Consider the following 11,003-nt stretch of genomic DNA (forward strand, 5'->3'; position numbering starts at 1 on the left):
AAAAAAAAAAAAAAAAAAAGGAATCATACGAGAAGTTAGTGGTTTAAATGCTTTAATAGTTTATGGTTTCTAATATCTCATGTCAATCTGTGTTCTTTCAAAAAAGCATTTTAACCAGCAGGGGCAGTAATTGATATAGGTCAGTCTGCTGGATGGTTAATTGATGGCTAAAGAAAAAAAATGGGCACAGCAGGACAAGTAGAATTTCTTTCTTTACTTTCTTTACAATAACACACAATTGTAGAAGTTGGTTAGATTTTTCCCAAATTTAAGTCCTACCATGAAGACCCTCTTCTATAATTTTATTTGTAGTGATTGTAAGTTTTCTGAACTACAATAAAATGTACTGATTTATGGGATTATTACATAAATAATTTATAATACATAAGATGGCAGTGAGTGGGCAACCATCAATCCTCTGGATCATGGTGTGTATGTAAGAGGTCTTGTCAGATGCTTGATGACACTGTTTGCTGATAAGCCCGATGCGAGAGCAACACAAGATGGCAGTTAACAATAATTTAAAAGGGTAATAATGCATTGGAGTTTGGGAAGTCATAAATGGTTTTGAATTAATTTCTCAACTGGGGGATAATCTGAGCAACAAAAAAAATCATTAATAGTGCAGATATAATTGAAACGATCACTCCAAGGGCACGAATTAGCAGTTCTCAGCCTTCATGCACGTGGTCTTCAGAGATTTCCTTTTTCTTCTCCCACTGAGATTCCCATCTGTTTATTTCCCACCACTGCCAACTTCTTAGAGTTATTATAACAGACCTAGTGATTATGGATACATTTCCTCAAATTATGAGTCTTAAGTATAGCCTACTACAGCTTTACCAGAAGGATGATATCAGTTTCAGGCCAGCTGGCAGCATGCTTGGGGGAGGATTTGTTAGACTGCATTTCTGTTCAAATGCCATAAAAATGGAAGAAAAATGGAATAAGTAGGTAGGAACAGACTGAGCCAGATGACTCCTGGTGAGGAGTTCAGAAAGAAGTCAGCCAAGAAGATGCAGCTCAGGTGGAATTGTGGGATAGTGTTGGAGGACTAGTAGCACATGGACTTGATTAGCCTGTGCTCTAACAGCAAAGTATCTGCTGGCTTGGATGTTCCTTATGGACAAAAGCAGGGGTGGGGCAACACTCATGCTAATTGCAAAAGCAAACATACTTTTCAATTGAGGAGAAAATTTACTGCATAGATGTGCACCATACATGCAATCCACTGCAACTAAATACAGGCAGTCCTCGACTTACAACTATTCAAGTTACAATGTTTCACACTTACAACATTTATAAATTGACACCCTGTTTCAACTTTATGAAATCAGTTTCAACTTTACAACATTTGATCCAATGCGACGCCACACCAGCAAACAAGTTCGCTGCGTTGCCCATCTCCCTGGAGAACATCTGTCCAAACTTCCCTGAATGCTTTCTTTAAGAAAACGGACAAGACTCCAGAAGAACCTGCAGCCAAGACTCCTAAGAACACTCCAGTGAAGAACCCTTCAAAAAGTCCAGCCAAGAGCCTTTCAAAAAAATGAGCAAAGTCACCTCAAAGAAGTCCTTCTAAATCAATGATTGCTATTTACAATATAGATACATTAATGTATCTATGTTACTCATTTTTAATTGATTGATTTATAAAATTCTGGGGTATTTTTGGTGAAAACAGGGTATCGGGCCTTGGTTCAGGAACCAATCCCCGATTTATAACATTGTTTCTTATGAGAAAATTGGTTCCAAGTTACAGCATTTTGACTTGAGATGCGGTTTTCAGGAACCATTTGTGTCATAAGTTCATGGAATGCCTGTATGGGAAGTCCATCACCCTTGGACCCACTCCTTTTCACTCTCTCCTGCTTTGTGTCTTCTGCCTTTGTAGCCCTGCACCCAAAACTTTCGCACTGGCACTTGAAACAGCAGAAGGGTCTAAATCAGGGATAGGCAAAATATGGCCCACAGGCCAGATCTGGCCTGCCAAACACTTTCATCCAGCCCTCAGTGCCCCCCAACATATTGCACCCTGCCCAGCCCTTCCGCCCATGAGGGTAGGAGTGAGGCACCCACATGTACACCCCCCCCAACATACCCTATTGGGCCTTGCATCCACCCTTGTGGATGGAAGAGCTGTGCCCAACCAACAGCTTCCAGGAGGGGCTCCTGCTGCAGCCGGAACCTGCTCATTCGGGGCAACAGGTGGGAAGCTGGGGGTGGAGGTGTGGAGTGGCAACTGGGCAGAAGCAGGAGCACAGCATGGCACCTGCACCAAGAAGTGTAGTGGGAGTGTGAAGCTCAGCTGGGCTGGGTGGGGGGGGGTGTGGGGACCTCTCACACACTCCCCACATGGTGTGCAGCCCCAGCAGCAGCAGCAGCAGGCAGGGAGGTCAGGGTGCCCATGCCCAGAACAGGTGTCTGGTGAGGCATGGCTCTGGCCAGGTCTGTGTTGGGGGAGGGACTGCAGCCTGCCCTATCACCCAGGCTCCACACCACACACGTGCAGCTCCGGCACTTGCAGCGGGGAAAGCCACACACTAGAGCCTGTTGCCTCCACCGCTCCCTGCTGCGCAGGTCCCCACACTCTGCCGACAGTCAGGGGAGCCCTGTCTCCTGCTTCCTCGCAGGGTCTAGCTTCCCCTGTGGGGATGCAGGAGCTGGAGGCGCATGGCGTGGCATGGAGTTTCTGTGATAGAAATGGCCAGTGCTGCAGTGGGGCCAAGGAGTGCAACCTCCCGCAGCCTACCCAGCTGCTTCTATCGCAGGGGCTGCAAGCTGCATGCCGACAGCTCTGTACTCGCAGTGGGGAATCCCCACGCTGGACTCCGCGGAGAAGCAGCAGGCAGGGCTCCCCTCCACTCTTGGAGGAGTGCGGGGACTTGCACAGCAGGGAGCAGGGGAGGCAGCAGGCTCCAGTGTGGGGTTTCCCATCACTGTGAGTGCTGGAGCTGCAGGCAAGCAGCACAGAGCCCCAGTGGTAGGGCAGGCTCTGCTCTCTCCCCCCATGCAGTGCTGGCCACAGCTGCACCTGCACCAGGCATGAGTGCCCTGACCTCCCCGCTTGCTGCTTCTGCCAGGCAGCAGGGGATACATGCCATAGGGGGAATGTGTGCGGGGTCCCTACATCCCCCCACCATCCCTCACACCCCACACACCCACAACCCTCATCAACGTGTACATGCACCCCAACATACCCTATGCCCCCCTCCACCCTCTCACAACCCCCCCATACCCCACCATATGCACACACACACAATATAAAAGAGTAACACTTTACTTTTGAGTTATTATGCAATCCCTTCTATATACAGTACACAATAACAAGGAATGACAAATATTTTTTGTAATAAAATTAAAGTATATTATAGTCGGTGTTTGACTTCTAGTGTATAATTTGAGCTTTTTTCTGGTTTTAAGATGGCAACCCTCCTCCCAAAAGGAGTATTGGGGGGGTGGGCAGCAAGGGGAGGGACTTCCAGCGGCAAAGGTCAGGGGTTAGGGGGCAGGATTTCTGGTCCCACTGTGGTAACCAGGGGGTGGGGCAACTGTCAGGGGGCGGGGCTACCTATGCAACCCCTGACAGCTTGCCAGAAGTTGTTAAGTGGCAGTCTGCCCACAATAATTGCCCGCCCCAATCTAAGTGATATGACTTTCTAGCAGCTTCACACTGCCTGCATGTCCTTCTACTTATACCAGTGCAAATGAAGAGCGGTTCCATTTAAGTCAGTGAAGTTAAACAAGTGCATTGGGAATCTGGCTCATGGTGTCATTGCAGCAAACATTCAAGCTTACTCAAGCCATGATTATTTTGCAGATTATGAAGTAGCATACAAAACTAGCACACAACTCTCTCCGCTGGCCTTCCCAGTATCTCTCTGAACCTTACGCCAGGCTTGCAAAGAGTTGAATTCTTTCACCAAAGGGTGTTCCTTACTTCCCTTTCTCATCAGCTGGCTAGCTTTCTTTCTCCAACGGGCTTTAAACACACCCAGGAGAGAGGCTGTTTGCAGATCTTATTGAACCATTAAGGGAAATAAGGAGAACAAACTCCTCTCTAGAGATTCAAATTGTGGAGCCAGTATATAGCCAGAGGACATTTGCTGTATGACAAGAAAGTCTGCATAGGAAGTAGAAATCTTTTTTTCTAGCTGTCTATAGATCTTTAAATGGTTGCTACTCAACTGTTGCTATAGTAACGTTAGCCACTCTCCAGATGTCCCTCCTGCATTTTCTGTAACTAGGCAGATCTACTAACCCTGGCTCACCCTCACCCAAGAAGTGAATAATTATACCCATATGCACATCAAACACCTGCACAGCCGCAGTCCCCGTGATTCACAAGAGTCTTTCCTCTCTGACATCCTGCCTGCTTTCCATGTGCAGTAACACTGAAAGTCCACTCTGATGCTTAATGTGCTGAAATACTTTGCTGGATTGGAGCCAGCTTTCATCCTTCAGTCCCTGCAAAAGGGATCTGGGAGGACTTCCCTAGGTCTCTTAAATTAAAGCCAGTTTTTCCTTTTTCCCACCAGTATGTGTACACCATATTACCCATTATATATCTAATGTGATCTTCCACTTGGAAGTTGGCTGAAATTAAAAGGCTGCATGAAAATGGAAAGGAGGCAGGTTTATCAGCATTAATCATAGTTTGTAATGCAAAACTAGATTGTAACATATGATTAGGACAAAGGCATGTCTCTCAGTTTCAATGAGTGTTTCTGCCAGAGTTTCACAATCCCAATGGAAGTGGGCACTAATAATGGGTGGACAGTTATAATAATAACATAACATCCTATAATGAAAAAGCATAATAACCTCTCAGGGAGATGGGACACTTTGTTTTCTTCCTTCAGAGAACAGGGATGCTTGGATTGTTAAAGAAAAAAGATGGTAATAAGCAGGATGTTAGATAAGCAGGTTTTATTACTACACTGAATTGTTAAGCCAGTAGCTATATTTGCCATGCTCTGAAAAGCTTTGCCAATGTGATCTAATGGAGGAATAGCAACCCAATTATGGTTTTCTGGGACATTGAGTGAATTTCTTTGATTCAAAAAGAGTGCAAAATTGACAGCAACACCATTAAATCCACCCCCACCTCCTTATATGACTTTCAGTGTGGCTGTGGCTCCAGTTGAGTGGGTTTTGTCCAGTCTCTCTTGCTGTATGCTAGTTGTATGCTGTATGTTAGTTTGGGCATATCTACACATCACCCTACAGTGACATAGCAATGCATTACATCACCATACAGCACACTATGGTGATGTAGCAATCACATGTGTCTACACATGATTGCCAGCTATGTTGCTATAACAGCACACTCCCGAGTATAGCATACCGGCACACTCCCACTATGGCAATATAGCGATGAAAACTAGCCATACGCTGTGCTTAGTACTTTCAAAAGGAAGTACTAAAGCATGGCACTATAGCAACATTTCCATATGTTGACATGTAGATGCACCCTTTGGGTTTCAGCTGGTTTCATTTACGTTCTTGCTCTTCACCACTCTGCGACTCATCTACATGTGAAATTAATGCAACTGAATAAACTCTGGTGCAGTTTGCACCAGAGTTTATTGTCCCCAGGCACAGTCTTTACACATGTACCCTGGATTGCAGTACAGGACTGTAGGGCAGAGCAGCCCCAGTTGATAGGGGATCCTGGGGGTCAGCCTGCCAGCCCAGGGATGCTCCAACCCAGCTCAATGTGCAGTGGAGGGGCTAACTGGGGCATGAGGGTGCTCCAGTGTGGGACTAGCTGGCAGGCAGCCCCTGCACTGAAGCACCCTCATGCCCCAGTTAGCCCCATCAGTGTCTACACATGTATTGCAGTGGAGTAAATAACTCTCCTATAGGATAGTACTTGTGTCATAGATTCATAGATGCTAGGGTCGGAGGGGACCTCAACAGATCATTGAGTCCGACCCCCTGCCTAGGCAGGAAAGAGTGCCGGGGTCAGATGACCCCAGGCAGATGCCTATCCAGCCTTCTCTTAAAGACCCCCAAGGTAGGGGAGAGCACCATCTCCCTTCGAAGCCCATCCCAAATTTTGGCCACCCTTACTGGGTGTCTGGTAGTACTAGCTTATGGCAGAGTAAATTAGTTTACTCCATCCTAATAGCACTGCATGTACAGAAGGTGACATTTTATTGTGGGGCTAATTAGTCAACTCAACAGTAAATGTTTCATGTAGATGCATCTAGTTTATATTAGGGATGCCCATCTGTAGGATTCCCTATCTGAGTATATTCCCAAGATCCCTTTATAGTTTATAGAGAACCTTTTATTATCCACTCCCCAAATGTATCAAATAAGACCAAGAATAACTCCAGTATCCTGCTTCCAAGTGTGGCCAGGATCAGAAGCCTCAGAGGCATGTCCAGGATACTCCTCAGTAGCTATGAGGGATGATATTAAAAGTGAACTAGCGAAGTTCGCTGACAACACCGAACTATGGGAAAGTGTGGTCACGCTTGAAGACAGACTGGCAATACAGGCCGACCTAGACAGGCTCGCCATGTTGGCAGACCTCCACCTGAAGTCATCTAATACAGAGCAATGTGAAGTGCTCCATCTGGGGAGAAATAATCTGCACCACACTTACAGGCTCGGCAGTGCTACACTTGCCAGCACCACATCTGAACAAGACCTGGGTATCGTGATAGACAACAAAATGAACATGAGCCACCAATGCAATGCTGTAGCTGTCGGAGCTAATCAAACGCTGGCACGCATCTACTGAGGCATCTTGAGCAAGGCAAAGGATGTCAACCTCCCTCTCTACTCGGCCTTGGTGAGACCGCAGCTGCTGTGTCCAGTTCTGGGTGCTGCACTTCAGGAAGGATAAGGAGAAGCTCGAGAGAGACAAAAGGAGGGCCACATACATGATTAGAAGCCTAGAGACCAGGTCATATGAGGAGAGGCTGAAAGACTTGGGACAGTTCAGCCTGGAGAAGACGAGACTTAGAGGGGACTTGGTGGCAGCCTATAAGTACATCAGGGCCTGGGGGAGCATCTCTTCACCAAGACCTGCAGGGGAGGGCAAGAAATAATGGGCACAAGCTGATTGAGGATCACTTCAGGCTAGATATAAGGAAATCTTCTTTACAAGTCAAATACCAAGAGTTTGGAACAGGCTCCCCTCCCCGCCCGGAGCAATCTTCAAAAAGCATCTTGATGCCCATCTTGTTGCGGTAATCTGATCCCAGCAGTCTTGCCTGCCCAAGTGCAGGGGGCTCAACCTGATGATCTATAAGGTCCCTTCCAGCCCCTAACAACTATGAATGAGTTCACTATGAGTTCACTAATGGTAGTCACTGCATAAAAAATTACCCTCCAAGCAACGATTTCATCTAGTGATTGCAGGCAGGGATCATAATTCCTTCTTAAAATAAGGTTGTTAGTTTTCTGCTTCTGCCCCACAAGACACAGTTAGTTACCCACATACATCTTTCTACATACTGTGTACAGAATCCTGCATCCCTGTGCAAGTTGTTATCTGTGTGGATTGAATCTGAAACCTCACGATTTAAACGCACATGCTTCAGCTGCCTGAGCCTGAGACTGATGCAGCCTCATCAACTTTTGTATGTGGCCTAGTCCTCACATTAGAAGAAGGTAAGCAGTGGGGCCCACAAGAGTCTATGTTGGACCCCATGCTATTTAACATATACATAAATTATTCTGAAAGAAGTGTTAATAGTTAAGTGGTAAAGTTTGCAAGTGACACCTTTATGGCGCTCAACCTTTATGCCCTACAAGCTAGATGAGCAACAGTGCTTGGTCTGTTGGTGGGACAGATGCAGATGGGGCAGTGGTGAGGTCTGAGACAGCCACATGGAGGGAGGCAGGAAGTAACCCAGCCCCAATGCAACTACATGGGGGAAGGGGTGGCCCAATCCCAACCTGGTCCCATGGTGGGAGGGGGTATGGCCCAGGCTCAATTCAGCCATGCAGGGCTTGGCTATTTGGCAGTGAGGGAGGGGTGACAGTATACTGCTCCCACACCATCATGTCATGGCATGTGGGGAGCCACAAGCCATGGCTCCATGGTTCAGGGGTTGAGCACCCCTGCTTTAGAGGAGTAACCCCCCCCCCCAAAAGCTGACTCTAAACAACTGGATAGATATCGTAATAAAAGTGAATGGGAAATAAAATGGCTGAAGTTCATTGCTAAGTGCAAAATGATCCATGGAGGAAAAGTACCCCAAAATGTACATGTATGAAGATGAGCTTTACATTAATTGGTACTATTCAAGAAAGATCTTGAAAATATTGTAGATAGTTCTCCAAGAACAGTAGCCCAATGCTCAGCAGAAGTCAAAAAGCCAATAAAATGTTAGCAATGATCAAGAAGTTAGTCGAAAGCAATATAGGGTCATGCCACTTTGTAAATCAGTCGTATATCCACACCTTGAGCATTGCATGTGTGCAGCTCTGGTCCCTACACCTCCAAAAGGATACAGGAGAGGCAGCAAATGTACAGAGAAGGACAGTGAGGATCATTAAGGATATTGAGAGGCTTTTCTGCAAGGAGAAACTAAATAAGCTAGGACTCTGGAGCTTAGAAAAGGCAACTAAGAGCTGTTTATGACAGAGGTCTATAAAATAGTGTGATTGACTTGTGTGGTTCTGCATCTTTAGACATGGTAGAGACTTACAATTTACCCAGGTTAAAAAGAGAATTAGACAAATTCATGCAGGATAGGTCTATCTGTGGGTATTAAATGTGATAGGAGGGCTGCAGGTTAGGACTTTCAAAGCCTCTAAATGCTTGAAGCTGTAAGAGAAGAGGGAACGGGACAGTTCAGTATGGATAGGTACCGCAAGTACTAGCACTCTTAGTGTGCACTCCATGCCACTGTGAGCTGCAGCATACTACGCTAGATGGGCCTGCGATCTGACCCACTATGACATTTCTTATGCTCTTATAGCCCAGCCAGCACTAGAGGGGGAAAGAGCATTGTGCTGATTGGGTGTTGGTTATTAGGATTTTTTTTTGATTGGATGAAGTAAAATTATACCACATTAATAGATTTGGGGTGGGGGACACAACACTAGAGTATCATTGACCTGAAATTCTCTTAAGTCATAATGGGCTTAGAATTGGAGCTGCAGTAGCATTGATGTTTTAGTTGCACACACACAAGACCAGTTTCCTGGCATTATTGCAACATGCTTATCTGCTGGGTTTGTTATTTGTGTCACACAGGCAGAGGCAATAGCATTTTATAAGGCTATCATTTGAGCTTGACTGCTGGAATGAGTACAGAGGTTGGATATAATATCAGGCATCTGTACTGAATTCAAAGCTTGGACTGCAGAAGAATCAAGTTTTCTAGGACCTGGAGCATTCAGAATTTGGGGAGGGTGATAGTAATTTAAAAACATGAAATTACAGGGAAAACTGGTAAATTTGTCACTCCAGGGGACTGGTAACAATGACTAATTATCTGTGAGAGCTCCTGCCAAGACTTAAGATAATGCTTAAATTTAAGCATGAGTGTCACTCCGCTCGCATCTGAGGGACTGTTCATCAGATTAAAGATGAACACTTCTGGACCCCTTGCCAGGGTCAGTGTTTGTACACCAATAGAAGAAAACCTCTGAATCCTCTTTAAACTAACAGAAAGTGGAAGTTGGCCTTTAAAGGCCAAGGAGAATACAGACGTTGGAGGAAAGGATGGTTTAATGACGTCACTTAAGACTTAGAGTAACCTCTTGGAAGGAGACCTTGGATGGTTTCACTGAATAACTTTAACAATAACATGAATCTTAAATAAAAGAAGATAATGAATAGGTTTGACCCTTAATTATATGGGACAGTGTGCTCAAATGATCAGGATTCCATTTATTTTCTCCTAGACTTCACATAATGTGTTTTCATGGGATACTAACTCCAAATGTTATGGGCCACATAATTACTGGTACTTTCCTCCCTTCCCACCTACCAGACAGATTTTTTTTCTTTAAAGTAAATTAGTGTGATTTATTTGCTTATATATGAATGTTTTCAAAAGGGACACGTTTACTGTTGGATTTTGAGTTCAGAATTCACTATGGTTATGATACTTGGATCAAAATGTAAAGCAAATCTGGTGTTTCAAATGCATGCTAAAATATAAAATTATTCCCCATAAAATAATATTTGTAGGTATTTGTTCTGATTTCTGTCCCCCCATTGATGTAAAAAAAAGGGCAGTTTTGTTTTTGAGAGCTTTTCTCAATATTTCTCTTGAAGCTTTCAGTTGACCTAAAGGGAGAATATAAACACCATATTATATTGGAGCTGGATTGTGCCACCCTTGTGTACTTGCTTTCATTTTCCTGTCTTTGGCACACAAATCTTATTTCTGTGATTCCACTTTTCCCTCTTAATTGTTGAAGAATATTTTGTTGCTGTAGAACCTAATATGAAGATGTTCTTGGTCCTTCAAAATGCTTTTAAGTAGTGTGAATTTATATTTGGATCACATGTATTTAAATTGTGGTAACACCTAGAGGTCCTCCTGAAGATCAGAACCCCGCAGTACTGGGACTGTGAAGTAAGAGCAATTTCTTGCTCCGAGTGTTTACAATCTCATAGACAGGCAAATGCTGCATGAAAGGAAGAGTGAGTATCCCGATTTAGAACGCCTGCGTCACGGCACAGAAAAGTTATATTCCTCGCATATGGTCAATGGGTGGTGGAGCTGGTAATCAAACTCAAACTACCTATACACCTGTCTAGTCCCTTAATGATAGGAACACCCTTCTTGGGTCTTTCTAACCCAATATTGAAATGGCACCCATTGCATTTGGTCCGAGATGGATCGTTCTAAGAATCCACCCCTCTTCACCCAAATCTCTAGCAAGTGTGTAGATATACATAAGCACGAGGAGAAGGCAGATGAAGGAGGCTCCTGGGTTTTTGATTGCTCCCTCAGGCATCAGTTCAGCAGTTTTCCTAACTGAGATGGGGGGGAAAAAGGGATCTTTGGCTTGGGACGGGG

At 44.9% G+C, this 11,003-nt stretch overlaps 1 long non-coding RNA gene across 1 annotated transcript in view; it reads left to right on the plus strand.

Annotated features, from left to right (window-relative positions):
- Positions 1 to 11,003, plus strand: part of LOC109290659 — a 21,960-nt gene that overhangs the window by 2,962 nt on the left and 7,995 nt on the right. The window contains exon 2 of the long non-coding RNA XR_002095648.1: positions 2,976 to 2,983. This is a non-coding gene — a long non-coding RNA (uncharacterized LOC109290659). The remainder of the gene's footprint in view (positions 1 to 2,975; positions 2,984 to 11,003) is intronic.

Source organism: Gavialis gangeticus, unplaced genomic scaffold, assembly GCF_001723915.1.
Source record: "Gavialis gangeticus isolate Ggan-Ray unplaced genomic scaffold, GavGan_comp1, whole genome shotgun sequence".
NCBI classification, from domain to species: Eukaryota; Metazoa; Chordata; order Crocodylia; family Gavialidae; genus Gavialis; species Gavialis gangeticus.